This window comes from Ochotona princeps, chromosome 16 (genome assembly GCF_030435755.1).
Source record: "Ochotona princeps isolate mOchPri1 chromosome 16, mOchPri1.hap1, whole genome shotgun sequence".
NCBI classification, from domain to species: domain Eukaryota; kingdom Metazoa; phylum Chordata; class Mammalia; order Lagomorpha; family Ochotonidae; genus Ochotona; species Ochotona princeps.
The window spans coordinates 12,307,862-12,329,352 of NC_080847.1; positions in this window are offsets into that span (position 1 = coordinate 12,307,862).

Sequence of the window (21,491 nt, forward strand, 5' to 3'; positions counted from 1 at the left end):
CAGAAAACAAGAAGAAAAAAAAAGAAGATCTTTTAAATCCATGTGTGTGAGCGGACTTTACAAAGTTCATGGTAAACAAACAGTAAGAAAAATCCATGGATAGATTTCATGGTTTTGATACCAAAATACGGTTTAATTCTATTTTTCCCAGAAACTCTTTGGAGCACTTTTCTATCTCTTGCCAAATATGATACTTGGGTAGACTGATGACACAAGAATCATTCAGAACAGCAAGCATTCTTCCACAAAGAGCCAAGGCTACCAGATCTGAATGTGGTGTTCTCTAATAGTCTGGCTTAACACGAAGATTAAAATCAGAACCCTACTGCAACATCTGTCCTAGAATAGGATGTTGTTTACATGTCAGAAGCAAAAAAAGTATGTTCAATTATGTGCAGGAAAGAAGTCTGTACTTTGATCTTATTTGTATCTTGAATATACTTATATGATGCTCCAAGAGAATAATAACATTCAGACCTTTCTAAATAGGAGTCTATCTCTTTTTCCTTGGAATGTTGTGATTTCTAGCACCCCACATAACATATGTCAGACAGTGTGAATGACACACAAACTCAGTGGCATCTTAGGGAAACCTCACTGGTTCTCTAGGATGTTAAGGAAAAGCACATCCAAAGAAATAAAGTAACGGACTGTAAAGCTGAGCAGTGCCTAAGGGTCTCAGCTTGTCACTCATGCTGAAGACATCCAACCTATTTTCCCTCTTCTGGGACAGGCTTCCATGTGCTCTGTTCAGCATCTGGAACTGACTGAACCACTGTGAAACTAGAGTGTGGCTGGACTTGTGTGGGACCCACTAGGACAGCTCCAAAATTTGTGACTTAGGTTCCCAGGTTGAATATGAGAATGCCCTACAATCTGAAGTCTAAGTTCTGAAGTCTACAGTCTGGGTTCTAGCATCTGAAGTCTACGTTATAAAATCCAAATCTATGTGCCCTTGCACTAAGGAAGAAACAGAACACAGCTTAGCTGCTGGGGGTGGGGGTGGTTGCTGGCTTGGTTGATCCTATATCCATGCACTGAGGTCATCTCTGAGAAGAGGAGGCTGAATTTTCACATTGCATTTAGAGGGGAAAACAGGATCAGAACAGAATGCTCCATCTCCATCTTCTTCCTTTCTTTACATCTTTTATTTTAAATGTAACCCAACTTCCAGGCCTTTGGTAGATGCATTTAGACTATCTCATCAGATAGTGAGAAATAAAATCCAAGCTACAGAGTGATCCCATGGTATGTTTTCTTTTATATCAGAAAAAACAGCACCATCATGAATATCATCTGAAGATATAACAACTGATAGTAGAAATTTTTCTTACACTTGTCACCAAAAGCTTCACAACATTTATAGTTCTGTCTTAAAACATATTCAAAAAATTGTTTTTCTAAATTCTCAAATAACAGGAGACAGGCATATTTCAATGGACAAGCAACAAGAGGCTGCTATGGTTTGAATATCTATTGCAGTCAAATTCCTAAGCTCAAACCTGAAGCCAATGTGATTGTGCCAAGATTCAGGGCTCTTTGAAGATGGCTAAATCATGATGTTGGACACCCCATGAAGGGAACAGTGCCTGTTATCAAAAAAGCCCCAAATGTTGCCCCTGCCCATTTCACCATTTGAGGACACAATGGCGAAAACATCGTCCACAAAGCAAAGGGCAACCCCTTAGCAGACACTAAATCTGCTGGCATCTTGACTTTGGGCTTCTTGGCCTTGAAAACTAAAGGAAAGAAATATCTGTTGTTCATAAGATTACCCATTCTGTTTTATTAAGTCTGAATTGGATTATGTCAATGACCAAACACAGGTTTTATGTAAATTAAACCATTTAAATGAACTGATACGAACTTCTCAAATGATCAATGCTGGTTATTCCAAGAAATGATAAACTAAATTTAGAATGGGCATACTACAGAAAAGCTATCTTGAAAACATTTCTCTCAACTCAATATACCAGACTGAGTTAACTTGAAACCTCCAAGGATGGATACCACTCTCCTGCCTCTGGTTTTGGTTTTCCAGTTCTTTCTGGACAGAGGATTTCAGGAAACTCCCACATTTCTAAATTCTTTCAGCGCATCCTAGAGGAAGAGATCCAAATGGTCCCACAGGTTGCTTTAAAGAGACAATGATTTTACAGTTTGTATGTTTAAAGGTCAAGGTAAGGAGAGGTAAGAAGGGTTGCAGTAGGCATAGTTATCCTTAGCAGTCAGAGAAATGAGATCCTCATCTAGCTCAGCATCTCAACAGCTGCTTGACTAAGATGGAGAGTTAAGGAAGGGGAATCGCAGGGGTATGGGCAAGGCAGCACAAGTGAAGGCCATATAACAGCTCCATGTTGTAAGTTAGATGGAATAAATGACATTTCTGAGAGTTTCCTGGGGTTTTTCGTTTTTGTCAGAAACCATGGAGAACATGACTCTCAGGTTTCAACAGCAAAGCTTACCCAGCTCTGGGCACATAGAGTATTTAAGAAGCATAAATGAGATTTAGCATTCATCCTAACAGACCCAACCCATATTTGTAGACTCACATCTGTTCACATCTTAGCATTGATGTAGACTATGTGCATTACAGCTTGTGCAATCACTAACAACTGGACAGTCCTCTAACAAAGAGTGGGAACATTTCAGTTTTGGCCCAAGTGTAACTCTGCGCTTCAAATCCATCAAAGAGGTTTTAAGTACTGGCCTTACACCTTGTCAACATGAACCAGAAGCCATCTTTCACACCACAGATATTGTTTTTGAAAACAGCCAGCAAAATTTCTCCCACGCTTTCACCAACAAACAAAGGACAGTGGGACTCTATAGCTCCTTTAGACAGTAGTGGTGTTGATTCTTCTGCCCCTTAATCTCACTATGGCAGTGGGATGTTCTCTAGCCAACAGGTCATCAGGGAATATGATGCAAGGCAAGACTGGAAAAGTGCTTGTTCATTGGAGCCTGGTGGCGGAATCCCTGCTGAATGCTGGAGACACCAGTCCTGTAGACAGCCACTTCCAATGCCAAGCAACCGCAGCAAGCTGTCTAAGACCATCCACTCCCACTTCAGCCATTCAGTTCCTGGAAAGGCCTGCAATACTGCCCAGGTGGACCCAGGCCAAGTCTCTGACTCAAGGATGGGTGACCAAACTAAATGACATTTTATTTTAAACTTCTAGGGTTTGGGGTGGTTTAACCTTCAACAGATAACCGACACAGACTTATTTATTTCCCCTGTGTAAGACTGGACATGGTGCAATAAAAGGACAAGAGAAACTGCTGTCTGCAAGCAATTCAAGATTTCTCACTTGCTCACCAACATGGCTTAGTTACATGAATTCTTGATCATCAAAAGAAAACTGCCATGAGTTCTTGCTGCTGCAACTGTTCCTGTTATTCAAAATAGTTGAGCAAAATGTCATATTCTTGTCCTACATGTGAGTAAAAAATTTAAAAATCCCCAACTTGGTAAATTTCCAGTATTTATAGCACTTTCATCAAAACACTGACAAAAGGAACTCAAGTACTTTAACATTACCACCAATGAAAGAGTAATGCAATTTCCAACCTTCAACGTGCAGAATTTAGGATGGTGGGACTGACAGTAGGGAAAACACAGATTTAAATCCCAGCTCTTCCTCACAACAGCTGAAGAACTTGAGTACTAAAGAGAGTTGCAAGGTTAAGGTGTTTGTGCAGTGCTCATAATACCTTCTGGGATGCCAGCATTGTAATTAAGAGTGCTCGGGTTTGAGTTCTAGTTATACTCCTAATTCTAGCTTCTTGATTACATGCATCCTGGGAGTCAGCAAGGGACTGCTCAAGTGATTGGGTCCCTATCATTCACAGGGGAAACTCTGATGGAATTTCCAGTTCCTGGATTGGCCCAGATGTTGTGGGAGCACCTGGAGAACGAAGCAGAGTATGGGAGCTGTCTCTGTCTCCACACCTTCCAAATAGATGAATGATTTAAAATATAGTGGTAATTATAGGTCATCTTTGTTCAATGTCAATTGTGCATCAAATGCTGTCCTGAATAATCAGCATTATATCATCTTTTCATTAACAGTGGAAGATGTTATTGCTTGGTCCCTTCTCAGCTATGTAGGAGCCCTGGGTGGGGTTTTGTTCTTTGTTGTGGTGTAGCTCAACCCTCAGATATTACAGCCATTTGAGAAGTGAGCCAACAGATGGAAAAGTTTCTTTCTGTCTCTCCCTCTGTGTCACTCTGCCTTTTAAACAAAAAGTACAAACTAATACAAATTACAGACTGTAACTTACTTCTCTTGTCCTTGAGTATAGCCTAAGTTTATCAACTCACTTCTAAAATGCAGGTTATTGTGAAAATGGTGAAGTGACAATGTTCACAGGAAACAGGGATGGGGTATAGTGGCAAGAACTCCCTACTGAAAGTTAGAGCTTCATTGTTTTATCAAAGATTATTGCAGTCTTCAAATTGCAAGCTACAGAGTGGATCCCACGTATCAAATTGGAAGTTACATTATATTATTTCTTATGAACAAATACAGCCAGATTGATGGTCAGATCTGAACTACATTGAACTTCTATTCCAATGCTTAATTATGGAATTTCTAGAGAGTACAGAGAAAGGAGGGAATTAAAAGAAGATATAAAAGGAATGGCTAGTTTTAAAGGGTCAGGAGATTTTAACACAGTAACGAAGGTTGCTTCTGTGTATTTTTTAATGGCAAGAATTACTCCTCGCTAGGAAAAAGTAATTACTGCCATTTCTCAATTGAATTACAGTGTCGTATCTTTGTCCAAGTGCAAACACTTTGCGATCTATATGGTAGAGCTCACAGTGGAACATTCTGCCCATCCAATTTTAAGGCAGAGTGTGAATTACAGTAGGTACTTTTGTAGGTGAACATTTCAATAAAAATATGCCATTTAATTTCTAGAACACTGGCACTTAATTGTCTAATCATTCCTGGCATGAAAGAAACCAACAATAGGAGCAGAAAGGCAAGTGGGCTAAGCACTGAATAAAAACAAAAATGTTTTGAATGCCATCAACTGTGGTGAACTATGCTGCTTTATTTTGGCTGGCAAACAATAAGATTCTTAACATGTGAAATTAAACCCATTGAAGAAACTACAGAGGATCACAAATGAGTGCCAGGCAAAAAAAATCATAAAAACATTGGCAGCAGCTCCCACTCTCTTGAGTTCTCCACAGATCGCAGAAAGTGAAGTTTACAGTAAGTGCGCCACATTTGGATAAACTAGGGAGGACCTGTATAAGGACGGAAAGCCCTTGAGCTCTGTCAGCTTATAATAAGTGGCATTTCAAAAGTGGTATTTTTCAGAGATAATATATAAATATTTTAAGTAGCAAAGTATAGGTGTGGGCCATTTTCCCCACACCATGTCCAGAAAATCTGCACGTACACATCAAACTCTGCATCTGGGGAATCTGTTTTATTGTGATGTTTGCATTTTTAAACAATGTGCCTGACCTATTTGGGAGTTAATATAACTAAATGGAACCTATTTGCTGTTTATTATTTATAGAAGAATCACTTTGGATTAGGGTTTTTGAAGATATCTGTGTTGGAACTGCATGGAGAAGAGTTGCTGAACAATTCCCAGAAACAGACAAGAAAATGACAGGTGGAAATAGAGATCAACCTCTACCCTGCACCACAGAGGGCAGGATCAGAGGTCCAGATCAGGGAAGAGAATGGCCTCTACTAACCACAAACCCAGGTTCTCAGAGTTCCACAGTGGAAAGCTACACAAGTCCCTGCATAAGGCTCCTCCCTTTAATGAGGATTACAGTGACAACACATAAAATAAAAATCCCCTCTTGGCATTTACAATATTTTCTGGGAAATCCATTGCCTATCTTATGACAACTGAAAGAAGCTACTTGTACGTTAGCAAGTCTCACAATCAATGCCAAAAACTATTAATGACTCCTTAGTCAGAAGAGAAAGGAGAAAACCAGAGAATTAGTAACAATTGAATTTTGCTATCAAATCTATTGATTTCATGGTCTAATTCCAAATAATGTAGTCTTCAACTCTGAAAGCTTCAGTAACCATGAGGAAGAGTTTGGTTTTGTTTGTATTATACATACACATTAATTTCTGGATATATACACAGGTGTATACATACAAGCTTGTATGTTTGCATCTAATAGAGATCAACAGCGAGGGCAGGTCCTTTGAGTGAGTCTCTGTACTATGAATCTACACAGCTGGTAATAATCCTGTATTCATTATGGTAGTGACTCCTAGAAGCTTTCCATACTACAAAAGTGCAAGGCCTACTTGACAGTGACAAATATGAACCAAAAGGGCCACCTAATGAGTAAGCCCTTTACTGACCATTCAGGAAAACATCCATGAGTGACCTAAGAATTAAAATACAATAAGATAAAATAAAATAAAACAAAGGGCTCCACTAGGTTAAGGCAGCTCAGGGTCATGGCATGGCCACATGAGAAGTGAGGGCAACTTTTTCACATATATAAATCTGTCTTCTGACTACACAGTTATTTAGAGAAAGGATCAGGTAAGAACTATATACTTATGGGGAAGTCACCTCCTTCTGCAGATTGCTTGTGGTAAGTCAGTAATGTTCAGCAGCCCATCAGCCAACTCTATCCATACTAAATTTTGTCTTTCCAAAAAAAATGATAACCAGTCCTGGCACAGTGGCCTAGCAGCTAAAGTTCTCGCCTTAAACACTCCAGGATCCCATATGGGCACCAGTTCTAATCCCAGCGGCCCCGCTTCCCATCCAGCTCCATTCTTGTGGCCTGGGAAAGCAGTGGAGGACGGCCCAATGCCTTGGGACCCTGCACCTTTGTGGGAGACCTGGAGGAAGTTCCTGGCTCCTGGCTTTGGATCGGCGCAGTTCTGGCCATTGTAGTCACTTGGGGAGTGAATCATCGGACGGAAGATCTTTCTCTGTCTCTCCTCCTCTCTGTATACTTGACTTTGCAATAAAAATAGTCTTTAAAAAGAACCAATAACCTCAGTGCATTCAGCTAAACTAAAGAAAGCATTTCATAATAATCTATCCATACCATTTCCCAATTGTTTGATGGAAAAAATATATATAAGTTCAAAGAAACCAAATGTCTTGTACAAGATAACAGAAGTAGTAAACACAACTGGGAAACAAATCCAGATTTTTTGATTCCTGGTCCAGTTCTTTCTCTTGAAGGACAACAGAGCAGGAAGGGAAGGGCGTAAATTTGGCCATATCTAGTTCTATTATTTGGTAGTTGTATAACCTTATGCACATCCCCTAAGCCTTCTGCACATCAGCCTCCTTCATCTTCTTTTTTTTAAAAAGATTTATTTATTTTTATTGCAAAGTCAGATATGCAGAGAGGAGGAGAGACAGAGAGGAAGATCTTCCATCTGATGATTCACTCCCCAAGTGACTGCAACGGCCGGTGCTGTGCCGATCCAAAGCCAGGAGCCAGGAACCACCTCCAGGTCTCCCACATGGATGCAGGGTCCCAAGGCATTGGGCCGTCCCCGACTGCCCTCCCAGGCCACAAGCATGGAGCTGGATGGGAAGCGGGGCTGCTGGGATTAGAACCGGTGCCCATATGGGATCCCGATGCGTTCAAGGCGATGATTTTAGCCAATAGGCCATGGCGCCGGGCCCCCTTCATCTTCTACATAAGGATAATGCCACAGAGGGATGACAAGGGAATGACCAATTGTTTTGAGAAGCACTTAGTACAGTCCAGTGCTTGGTGCACAGCAGGTGCTCTACACCTGTGTGATTCCTCTTCCCTGTATCAAGATGTTGTTATCCGTTAAGTTCAGGAAATTGAGTTTTTAGTTTTTGAACACTAATGCAGGAAAGTAGTGATCAAATGGATGTCATGATGCATACAAAGTATTTAAAATACTTAGGGAAATCACAAGTTTTGGAAGCATTTGCTATTTGCAACAAATTAATGCATCTTTGAAGAGAGATGAGTCACCGTTTCAAAAGAGAGATGCAAGCTGCTTGGGTTATCACACCGAAACACTAATCATTCAGTTTTGAAAGTGTCCTCCCAATCACTCACTACATTTTCATTGGCCAAGTCTCTGAGTCAACATTGTTCCAAGTAACCAAATATCTAACCACAGAATTCCTAGGAGAGGCATCACTTGGAGAAGGAGCAAGATGACAAAGCAAGAAACTTCTTGCTTTGACTGCATATGCTAACAAATCAAGAGTTTGTCTACAACTCTGAACTAAGCTCACTAAGGGCTACTTCAAGCTCAGATGAATCTGGAGCATGTTGTGGTAACAGAAAGCAAAAACAGGATGGGGCATACTGAGAGAACTTGGGATTCAACCTGAGCTCCCAAGGGCCAAAAGGGCACATTTTAAGCAAACTAATCACAATAACAATGATTAACAATACCTCCAGGACATGATGAACATCCATGAATTCCTACTGGCATAAATAAGTAAATGTAAAAGGAGCATCCCAATTAATTGGAGAACTACAGTATGAACAACTACAGAAAACACTCAGTAATGATGCAATAATTAATGGGTGCAGATTTCAGAAGAAATGAGATATTGACATAAACTCAAGGAAGCTCCCTCAAAATAGTTATCTTGATATCACCAAAGGGGAAAACAGTACATCCATGTAGAAGAAACCCAGTAGCCAACAAGTTATCCAAGTGATCAAGATTCTTATCATCAGTAATGGAGCCTGTGACTGGCACCCACTCCACCATGAGACACACACAGAAAGGCAAATCACCTCTGCCACATTCTTGGCCAGCGTCTCTAATGTCAAACTAATCATGGAAAAGCTTCAGAAAAATACAAAAGGGAGCGGGTGGAAGCAGGGCAAGCAGTCTATAATATCCATGGAAGTCAAGAATCAAGGAACTATAAAAGCCTGGAGTGTATGTGCTGTGGCTCAGGCTGTTAAGCCACTGCCTGCAACACTAGCATTCCATTTTAGCTCTAGTTCATGTTCTGGTTGCTCTACTTCCAATTCAGCTCTCTGCTATTGCTCCCAAGAAAACAATGGAAGAGAATGATTCTTGGATTCCTGTTACCCATGAGGGAAACTAGGATCCTGGATTCAGTCTGTCCAAGCCATTGTAGCCACTGGAAGCAGTGAATGGGAGATACATTTATCTTTTTTTCTTGCTTTCTCTCTGAAATTCTGCTTTTCAAATAAATGAAAAATAAGTCTTCAAAACAAGATGAGAGGACACTGAAGTACAACTGTATGCAATGTGAGGTCTTCACATACATTCTGGAAGAGAAAAAGGCCCTTAGAATAGAAGCCAGTGAAATCAAACTAAGGATTCAAGTTCAGGTAATTGTGTTGTAATATCTTAGTTTTGAAATCTTATTGCGGTGATACAGGACATGGACATACAGAAATTCTGGGGAGAGGTATTTTTGAAGCCTCCACCATGCTGCCACTTTTCTCTACGCCTAAATTTAGTTGGGAGGGGGAAGAGAACCAAATGAATACAAAATACAGATTAACATATTTCCCATTCAAAAAAGACCCTACTTTTCTGAGCTGTGTCTTCTGAGGCCTGAAATTCAGAAAAAAAAATATACATTGCTAAGTATTTTCATTTTGTTTCTTTAAGATTTATTTACCTCATTTGAAAGGCAGAGTTATAGAGAGAAGGAAGGAAGGATAGAAAGACAAAGGGCTAAATAGGGAGAGAGAGACAGAGATTTTCCACCTGCTAGTTCATTCATCAGATGGTCAGAACAGGACCAGGATGAAGCCAGGAGCATGTAATTCCAAACAGATCTCCCACATGGGTCCAGGGGGCCAAGCATCTGGGCCATTTCTGTGCTTTCCCATGCAAAATGGTAGGAGGTGGATCGGAAGTGGAGCTGCTGCGATCAAACAAGAGCCCATATGGGATGTCAGCATCACAGGTGGCGGCTTTAATCGGTGTGCCACAATGCTACCTCTCACCCAGGATTTTTATTAAAGGTCTTTAGTAAACCATTTCTGACAACCTGTGTCCCTAGAAGACAGTCCTGCTTTGTAGCTACAAGTAAGCAGACACACACCAACCATCATTCACTAAGAACCATACATGGAACAGGCTATAAGGTTTTCCAAGTATTAACTCACCAAGTGCACTCAACAACCTTGTGAGGCAGACACCTCCGACACTTCAGCTTGTTTCCTTGCACTTGATCTTAGCCAAAAGGCCAAGTATTTTCCCCACAGGAGAAACAGTTAAGGCAGATTGGGGGGTGTGGAAACTTGCACAAGGTCTTGGGCCTGTCTTGTGCTTTTAACCAGCCCTGATCCTGACTTTAGAACAATAACAAAGTCACTGTTGGCAGCTGCAGATTGCCTCAAGTTTGGTAGACCAGGACAAACCATAGGGTAAGAAATGTCCTGCTAACACACTGATCATCAGAAGCACATCATCCAATAACAGAACAAACATTACAAAGCATTCCTCTTATCAGAAAGTTGACAATTTTAAAGGATCTATCTTCCCTAAAGTTTTATCCCAAAGCATATCAGTTAATTTTTTAAGAAGTAAAAAAGACAAAACTCACTGTGATTACATACTTATAAATCTTATTAGGTTTTTGCAAAACACTGTGATCTTTCATATAACCATGCATTTAGATAATTCCTCAAGTGTGTGTTAATCACTCAATGAATGGTAACAATTTCTGCTACTGGAGAACACATATTTAAGAAATATTTAATATTGTTTCCTAATACCACCTAAAGTCTATTATGTAAAAGCACAGCACTTTAAAAAAAAATACGTATTATTTACCCAATAGATTAGGTGTTTAGTGAAGAAGCTATTAAAGACTATTAGATAAGCAGATATCTGGACCATTTTCAATCAATTATTTAAAACACATGCCATTAAAAGTTTATTAGCATGATTATTTGTAAAGAACCACCACCAAGAGCATTTAAAGCAATTAAGGTTCTAGGGAGACAATGAAAATATAGCAATAAGTGAACAATTTGAATTGCAATAAATGCAACTATCACACCACAAATGCAAGTTGCATTTCTTTTTCTTCTTTATTTTTTTTAATAATTCAACTATTAGCCTTTCAGTTCAAAACACCAATCAAATCTTTGGTCAAAATTAGTTTTGTCAAAATGCTGACTTCACACTAAGCTTGTGAAAGGTCCATTTTAGCAAAGGGCTGTGTTCTTTCACTTCTAGACTTGACTTCAGCTTTTCATTTCATGAAATGAAATGGCTTGTGTTCTGAGGCCCCCTTTTTGCTGTATGGGCTACCGTGTCCGTTAAGGTTGTGTGTCCACTCCCAGCAGATCCCAGACTTTACTCCAGGGAGACACAGAGGCTCAGGCAGAATGGAAAACAATAAATAAACACCAAGTGCATCCCTTTATTGGCATAAACTACAACAACAACAACAAATCTATTATTTTTAAATAAATAAATCTAGTGTTGTTGATTGTTTGTTGTTATAAAAGCAATATTTGTGCCAGTTAAAGAGCTTTTAAGCAAACTAGCAAATGTTGCTAGATGTATTTAGAACACTGAAAACATCAACAAAAGATTTTACTTACATTTTTTTAAATGTTCAAAAATACGCTAAATATATAACTCAAAATTCTTGTGCCACGTTTTACCTCAAAAAGAAAATTACAGTTAAATGAGAAGTCCCTGAAACACAGGATTGATCATAGAAATACCCACATAAGGCAGACTGCAATTGTTCTGCCACGGTAATACAATCTATTCTGGAATAATTTTTCTTTTTATTATTTCATTAAGTTGTATCTCACTAAAGTTCCTCTTAGGATCTCTTGGCAGCACCAAATTTTTCATTGAGAAAACGATAAATCACTGGCCTAAATTACAATTTAATTATAAACGCCTTTGCCTTCTAATGCTGCCTGGGACCTTTTACCCTGCTACATAATTCTAAAAAATGACCTCTGTCATAATTCCCTTCACTAGAATAATATGGAGAGATCTAATCCTGAATCCTGCTGTCTTATAATTTAATATAAGAGGTAATTATTATTCAAAAGATAATGTTGCAGATATTGGAAATATTCTGAAGTTTGAATTAAAAAAAAAAAAGAAACCTTAGGTATGTGGAAGCTTTCTATCACCACACCTATTAAGAAAAGCAAGGGAAAGCAGCAATGAATATTTTTTTAATGAAAAAAATATTAGAATCTATGCACAGCTGGTGTTGTGTACCGTGCGAGATGCATTTATGGAGTCTTCAAACCATGGTTAGAAATGAAATGCTTCATTTCCCGAATCAAGGAAGCATAGAGAACAACACTGCTGTCAGCAGCAATTTCTTCAGCTCTCAGCCTGCTGGAGTGCTGGGGCTGATCCACGCTGCACCCTGTGTCCACAGTCACCAGTGGGGACAATGGGCACCAAAGGCTAAGAAGCCAAGAGAATAGACCACATCACAGAGTCTGGGGCTGCAACACTGTCAAAGGAGTGTTGAGGCAAGAGGTGGAGACTTCCCAGCAGCGCAGGCTGCATGCAATCTTTACAAAAGACACCTCACGCCCACCCGACAACAGTCAAAGTTACCATGAGTGGTAAGGTTTACTCTGGTCTCACCCAACAGACCAATCACCAGCAACAATAAGGCAACCGCCATGATCTGAGGAAGCTTCTGCAAGTTTTTTCAGATCAGTTAGCAGCAATGGGACATAAAATGCTTGAAGTCAGCACCCTGAAATTATAGCCTTGCCCCTCTGTGCAGGTATTAGCTCCTCCAAGACCAGCTGCAGTGGCCCAGGTGAAAAGCCAGGTGTGCTAATAGAGCCATTGCTATTCCAGGGGCTGCAGAGATAACCTAGCATCTGATTCAGGGACCAGTTACTGTGGATGATGCAATGTGGCAGTTTATGGGAAAGGGAACTAAATTGTGACTCCTTTGTCACAAAGAAGAGCAAAGACTGAGAATTTCCTTTACACTACAGTTGTTCTTGAGACTGAGCTTGTTGCACAACACATGAAATAAAGAGATTCTTATTTCATCCAGTCTCCACCAACAAAAATTCACTTTGTGTTGAAATGAGCTATTTTAAGTAACTACTGGCATGTGTGTAATGATATAAAAGTCACACTGAGATTGCTCTGGAGAGGTGGTGATAATCAAGTTAAAAAAAAAAAGATACTGCTGATGATGTAAGAACTAACAGCCAACAGCAGACAAAAGGGAAATTCTTAAGAAATTTCAATTCTGCCTCCCCATCTTAGACCAGTCAGCACACCTCCCTACAGCTCAAACCACATCAAGCGAAACAGTACACAGACATTGTGTTCCTGCTTCTTTTGTTTTGTTTTTGCTTGGGGAGCAGTTCATTTAAGATGTAATAAATTGGAAGAGTGCTTCCCCCTCCCACTCTTAGTCCCCCCATAAATCTCAGGACAGTGCAAATGAAGTATGTCTCATTACAGACACAGAGAAAGGGCCTCCCTAGGCAGGGACATCCCAGATGACCAAGAAAGCAATCATTAAAAATAACAACCCACCAAAAGGGGAAAAAAAGAGTTATTCTTTTAACATATAAATGCTAATTATCCAATATTAAAAATGAGTGTTGTGGGTTCAAATAGGAGTTGAAATCCAGAATGCAATAGAAAGCAGAAAAATTGATGTGGGGAGAAGGTTATAGGAGGAAGGTCTATAATTTCCAAAGCACGAGCAGAGAGAGCCATGAAATGGTACCCATAACAAACTAGTAATAAAGAAGTGTGCTGAGATTGGTAGACTGTGCCTACCTGAATCATTTCACAAGTAAGACAGATTTAAGAGTCCCGGGAGGTTTGTGGCAGACACTACACTGGGTTTTCCAATAAGTAAAGAAAAGTACATTAAGGTGGACACATAGGTAGACGGAGAGAAAGCACAGATAGGCAATCTTCAGGTTTAAGATGCACTAAAAATTCTCTGCTTCACTGTGCTAAGTTTCTGAGGAATCCCTGTTGTCACAAAGCAGAGCGAGTGATTTCAGAGCAGACAAGTGAAAAAGAGGGTGGAGGAGAGTAAGAGGCAACCTTGTCAATCCAGCTATGAATGTCCACACACATGGCTGACTGCCATCAAGTCCAGCACGTTTATACTTAGCATCTTACCACAAAGCACTAAATACATAAGGACAGAGCTGATTCTAGATTGTTCTTACAGGTAAATTTTGCAAAAATACTTCAAAAATATTCATCAGAAATGAAATTAAATGATAAGACAGAGATTGGTGAGGATGCTACTTGGGACACCCACATTCCATACTACAGTGCCTAATCCCTGTTCTAGCTTCTCTGCTTTTAATCCATCTTCCTGGTAATGCATACCCATAGGAGGCAGCCAATGATAACCCAAATGTTTGGGTTCCTGCCACTCATCTCAGAGACCTGGATGGAGTTAATACTTTTGGCTTTAGGAATGAAACCAGCAGGTAGCAGATCTTTCTGTTTCTCCATTTCTGTGCCTCTGTTTTCCTAAGAAAATGAAAATAGAGAAAGGTGGGTTTATTATACTGCAAAAAATATTTTTAAATGTGACACAGGCTTTTGCTTTGTTTGTAATATGAATTTTCCATGACTCTTCCAAGAAGCCCATGGCATAGGCCTAGCAAGTGAAGGCATTTGGAGGAGTAAATCAGCAGATGAAAGCCACTCATATCTATCTATCTCTCCAATACAAAAATACACAATTATTTTATATCACACAGCACTACATAAGCATTTGGGTATCCGCAAAGGGTTCTGGAACTGATCCAATATCTATACCAAGATTCTATGCTCCACAGTAGATAAAGTCCTGAACATGGCAAAGGGGAGATACCTTTAAAAATGAAATGAGGAATAGAAGAAAAAGCATATTGTAGATGCATGTATATATCATGATCACTTTTAGGCCAATATTTAAAAATAGGCAAAACAAAAATACAAACCACTTAGGAAGAGAACAAAATAGAAAGACACAGAGAATGACACATTCCGGATTCAGACTAGTAGCTGAATCTTGGAGAGTTGGGGTGAGGGAAAGATGTGGGATCAGCAAGAGGTTTACACAGGAGGTTCTGGATGGACCCAGAACTTGTCATTATTTCAAAGAAAAGGATCTGAAACCAATGTGGTAAAATGTTGACATGTGACAAAGCTTGCTAACTGGGACAGACAGCAATATCTATGATTGTTACCTACAGCTTTAACATATTTCACAATTTGAGAAAAAACATTATTTACTTGTAATTAGAAGAAGTTCTAAATTGTTTTCTTTGAGATGTGTAATGTAATGAACCCTTCAGCTGCTTGAAACAGGACCTAAAGAGTAACATTTGTAGAGAAATAATGACATTTTTTTTTAAATATGAAGGAATAGCCTTCTTTTTTTAAAGATTTATTTATTTTTATTACAAAGTCAGATATACAGAGAGGAGAGACAGGGAGGAAGATATTCCGTCCAATGATTCACTCCCCAAGTGACAGCAACGGCCGGTGCTGTACCAAAGCCGGGAACCAGGAACTTCTTCCTCCAGGTCTCCAACACGGGTGCATGGTCCCAAGGCTTTGGGCTGTCCTCGACTGCTTTCCCAGGCCATGGGCAGGGAGCTGGATGGGAAGTGGAGCTGCCGGAACTAGAACTGGTGCCCATATGGGATCCCGGTGTGTTCAAGGCGAGAACTTTAGCTGCTAGGCCATGGCGCCAGGCCCTAAAATAATGACATTTCTACTTCATCAATACTTTTTGATCATTTCAGTGACTGAAAGTGATTATTATCACCTACATTTGGTCTTTACTCAAAGTTCACTTTAAATGAATCATGAATCTCTTGATGAAGAATATTTAGTTGACTTAAAGTAACAAAAACCCAAATGAATTGGAAGATTTAACAACACAAACCCTTAATGACACCAGTCTAGCACAGGTTCATGAAAGGCTATCCATTGCTCAAGCAATATTTTTTAGGAGAAAAAAAAAAAGACTGAGGTATCGTTAGCAGGATGCATCAATTCTACATGGCAGAGTCACAACCATCCCTGCTACCCTCTTCTAGTCCCTCAGTGAAAGAACAGGAATATCGATTCCCTCCTGATTGTTTTAGAAACAATGAGTCACTGCATCTGGTGGGGCTCAGAAGATGACAGCTCAAAATTCTGTGGCCTGCAACGACAGAGAGTGCTCCAGAAATAAGGTGACTGCTCCTCCCCACCACCTGACATCAGGTCATCAATCCTAATTCCTTGCTCCTTTCTTATCCCTGGGGGGAAGGCATGCTGCTTACTGAGGCCAAGAATATGCTCAAACAACCTCCCCTGACCTCAAGTTGGCCACCACAAGTTTCTCCACAACACTCCTGTTTCTTCTCAGAGTGAGCATGCAAAACACACTGCTCTCTGGTTCTTTGGGTCTTCATTTCTGACGCTTGTATTTCAAGTGAAATTTAGATTAAATAAATTGGTGGCACTTTTCTCTTACTAGTCTGTCTTCTATTATGGAATGAGAGAGAGAGAGAGAGAGAGAGAGAGAGAGAGAGAGAGAGAGAGAGAGAGAGAGATCAGCCCCCAGTCTCATGACCAGCACAGGCAGAAAGGACTCTTTGTCCTGTGCAACATCAGGCACTTAAATCAGAGCACCTGGCTCATGCTATTATTATTAATGATGATGACAATGGCTCATTTTCAAGGAGACTCAAAGATTTCAGGAAAAACCAATATCCCCCTTTTCACTTCTCAGCTTGCTCTATGGCTGGGACTGAAGTTCATCTGCGTTCCAAAAATCCACATTTCATATCTTTACAAGGTACAAACAGACTTCAAGAAAGTTCACAGAAAAGACACATCATTAAAAAAAAACACAAATATCAAGAACACAATCATTTAGTTTTCCAACTTGCCAGATTTTGTCAGTCTTCGTCTCAGGCATGACTCCCATAACTGTCCCAAGAACAATCAACTATGATTTGGCACTGATGTTGGGGGACCGTCACCAACAGCTCAGGTTTTGCCCCTCTTCTAAAAGCAAAGAGTCCCAAGCCACTGACAGCAAAGGGCTTCTGACCTGGGGACCAATGGGGAAAACAGAAGCAGCCAGCCCCACATCTGTCTTTCCCAGTGACAAAGGTGGCTTTCCAGGGAGCACACCAGGCCCATCGCGCCTGCCTCCTGCTGCCTTCTGCCTGGGGCTCACAGGCTGCTCCATGCTGTTTAGCAAGCGGGCATCAAACAAGAGTAACTGACAGCTTCTCCCCGCCAGCCTCCCCTCTCGGAGCTGCAGTTTCCCAGGAGCCGTCTTGTACAACCTCAAACACTTTATTACTGGTCAATTTGGGTTTCCAGCCCACTTTAAGTAGCCATGCTGAGGGTCTCCAACTCTCTCCAGCCCTCACTGATCAATATGAACAGTCACTTCCCCAGCATTTCCCTGCTACTCAGCAAGGCTGGGGACTGGCTGTGCATTAGCTCGGCCGGGGCACTTGACAGCCAGAAACAGCGTAGTTCCGAAGTTAGGGCTAATTACGAAAGCAACGTCTGTCATGTTTCTCAGTGCCTGCACCCAGGACAGTGAGAGAAGGCAGAGTTCACCCATGTAGGGATCAACCACAAGATTTCAATACATTTATCCCCTTCGCCACATGATGCTCTCTCTCTGTGCTGGTGATGCTTGGGGGGAGGGGGTCCAAGATATTCCCCATCCCCCACACATACCAATCATCAGCTCTTCAGAGGAGCAGAACAACCATCCATTAAATTCTAAAATTTTGTGTTCATAGTCAATGCATCCTAGGTATTAAAAAAGTCAAGATTAAATAATTAGTAGCTGGCACTCCAGTTGTAACACATGTTTATGAGGAAAGATCAAAGAGGAAACCAGCAATGGGCATAACTGATAAGCAAATAAGGTACTGGGAAATCTGGTGAATGCAAATTTTCAAACCTGGCAAAATCAAACAAAACCAAACACAAAGTGAGTGGAAATTTTCAATGGCAGCTGATACCATGTGGTGAACGTCAGAGAGCAAAAGGTCACGGATTGGGGGTTGGGAAGCAGTGAAGATTCCATGATGGAGTGGGAAAGACACAGCCAGAGAAACCGCACAGGGCTGTGGACTGGAAGCAACACCTTTAAGGTACCAGTCGAGCCCAGAGACGGCTAAAGGGAAGACAGTGATGGAGAGAAGCACTCACTATTTTTCAAACCCAAGAGGGGCATCTCCCTCCCCAACAAGGCAGGTCATCAACCAGAACCCATTGGCTGGGTTTACAGACAGCTTCTAAACACTGCAGGGGAGGCTCTGCTGGAAGTAAGAAACGAACCCACAAAGGGCCTCCCAGGCAGCAACAAGAACCCTGGCCTGGGTCTGGCCACACCCTCCGGGAAATCCAAAGTTGAGACAACTTGGGAATGGAGGTAGGGAAGGTGAGAGAAACCAGGAACCCACCAGGTGCAGAAACTGAGTCCTCTCAAGCAGTAAGCCCTATGTTCTCTGTTTTTGTGTACGAAGCCCCTGAAGGGACTTGGAAAGGTCAAAGTAGCCTGATCCGGACTGATGTTGAGGTCCAGAAACCCTGCAAGCAACTCGGGCCTCAGTCTCCTTGACCTTCTTCTCCAGCAAGGTAGTGAAGCTGAGCTTAAGCACAGCTTGCCTGTCGTGATCTGAGAATACAGGCCTGTGTCTGCTATGTGTCTGGGATGAGGCTCCCAGGTGGGTCCTCAGCCACCTGCCACCATATGCTGCCTCACCTGGGACTGCACTTCCTCTCCCTCCCTCCTCTGGGTCTTCTCCTCAGCCTCTGATCAGCAAGAATCTGGACTCAAACCCAAGGCTCTGAATTCTCTGCATCCCACTGCCCCAGGTCCAGGTGGCACCTCAAGTTAGCTCTCCTGGACTTGGTTTTTTACTTGTCGGGGCAGGGTACACAGGCCAGGCTGATTCCTTGGCTAAAAGGGATGCACCTGCCTTTTCCTAGCCTTTCAGAGTCCTGAAAGTCCCTCTGAGCCTGGGAACCCTGGTGACCAGGGCTGGACAGGCCACCAGCTGGATGCTGCTAGTGGGCAGCTGGCTGCTGTGAAGGATCTACCATCCCCCCAAAAATAGTCCTCGTGTTGCAGAAGAACATCAGCTCAGGCAAGAGAATCAGGTACCCCCAACCTGCAAACCTAGCTTTGCCTTGGTCCAGAGACAGGAAGATAAGAGAACCTGGCTGCTCAGAAAATACAACGTACAAGTTACCCCGATTCTCCACTCAGCAACAGGCAGAAATTTTCCCCAAGAGTAGGAAACCTGGCAGGCCTATATGTGCTTTCTCACAGGGATGGTGCACAGTGGAGGATGAGGGCCCTGGGTCGTTCAGGGCCTTGGATCAGGGACATCTGCAGGCAGGCACTAGCCCACCAGGCTGCACGCCTGGCTCAGGACCCAGGGTGGAATTAGACACCAGCCACCCCCTGCTCTCTTTTGTTTAGAAAACGGGGAGAAAGAGAGAGGGTGAAAAAATAAAATCCTCAATCGTTTAGTACAAGTCATTTTACATGCTGGGATAATGAAGTATAAAAATGCCTTCAAAGAACTGATTTCCTACGTTTAACTCACTGCCAGCCAAGCTCTTTGTGCGGCCTCCTGGAACATGCATTCCAGTCCCACTCAAACAAAAGAGCTGCGAATTCATTAAACTATTTAATTATGCCTTTTTATTTTTCTCCATTAGCAAGTCCGACCAGTACAAAGTAAATAAAGCCACCGTGGTCTCCCCCAGCAGACACACTGACTGTTTTATTCTTTATTCAGTTTACAATATAAAGGGCTATTTTTCCCCCTCCTCCTATTCTTGGCCAGTTTCCTAGTACACGACCTGAAAAGAGAAGCACCCAACTGTACATGCAGTGCATGGAGTCGGCGCAGGAGCATTCAGAATTGCGAGCACATACCCTCGCCGGCTTTCAAAGTACCCACAGCCCACGGCAGCCAAACAGTACTTTCCAGCCAGCTCGGAAAAGATATTAGCTTTTTTTTTATACTCTAGTAAATTTGCTTTTTACATCTATTTCTTTTCAGAAGGGCTTGTTATTGAGCTTACTGTCCACAAATTCCATTGATCTCAGGCTGTGACTCAATCCATACGCTCACGCTTTGACACCAGCACAGCAAGCGAGCGATACAAATCCTGTTCAGGCTACAAACTTATTGATTTTATAGATTTCCCCCAAAGTTGTGATAATGATATATCATTGTTAAATTTGGTAGAACAAACTGCTTTCCCAATCTGTCAATGCGAGCATGAAAACCAATTCACAGCCTTGTTTAGGAGGCGTTCGCATCTGAAGAGTAAGTACAGCCAGAGGAAGCAGATCACCAATACCCAGCGGCTGGCACCAGCGTGATGCATGATGCCTTTCTCGCTGCCCTTTCCTGACCCGCGGCACACTGGGCTGCATACTGGCTACAATTATCCACAGGGATTCCTCCCCAGGACGCTTAGTATTAATTATTAACCACTGGGAGCGTGCTGCTTGGGTGACCCACATCAGTAGGTTTTTAAAAGACAATTTTGGTAATTTTAATATGCTATTCAGATGCAGTGGGATACGCGAGGATGCCCGGATTATTGACTTTAATGGGTCAATTTCCACCCCCACCCTAATGCTCAGCAGTTGTTCCCCCTTCCCTATGCTTAGGAAACAAGACAGCCGCTTCCAGCAGGGGGCAGATGTGAGACAACATTTCAAGGGATGCACCTTGGCATCTGGCCTATACTAGGGTTAGGGGATTGCACTAGCCTGAAAACTCCAGGCTCACTCCCTACACCATGGAGCTCCTACCAGCCTGGTTTGATTCCATTGGTGTGAATCCTCCGTGAGGTGACTGTACAACAACGTGTTCTCAAACATCCAGCCCTTCAAGTGCCCTCTGAGATTGTCCATTTCCCCCTCTCACCTTGTGCCTGCTTGCTCAGATTCATTTTGCGTGAAGACACAGCCATTTCAACACTGCTGTTAATTCCTTCCCCAGCCTCCCCATCAACTGGAACATGTTGTCAACCATTGCTGGGCCACTGCCTTGGGTAATGAATATGATGATTCTGCCAGAAACTGATTCCACCTTTTTTTTTTAGACTTACAAAGTTTCCTCTTCCTCATTCAGCTTATCATCTGTGTTTTGCAGCCTGTTAATTTCATGGGATCCCATACTCTTCACTCTTTTGCCATGTGAAACCATTACACATCTTCCAACTCATTTAAACTAAACAGCTGAACAAAGCAACAGAATAGCAGTCCCAGTCTCACCTCCTCAGATAAAAATCCGGTTTCCCTGCCTCCCTCCACCCCAGGGAGTTTTCCTCTGCTCTCTAATTGTGCTTTCTGTTTCTCTGCCGTCATTCCCACCCCTGCCCTCCCCAAGCGGCAGGTACCTCTCATGTGAACACAGTCTACCTTGAGCCGGATGCCACAGAAGGCCTGGTTATATCTGATTGTGGCTTTCAGCTCCAAGTCCAAGTGCCTCCATC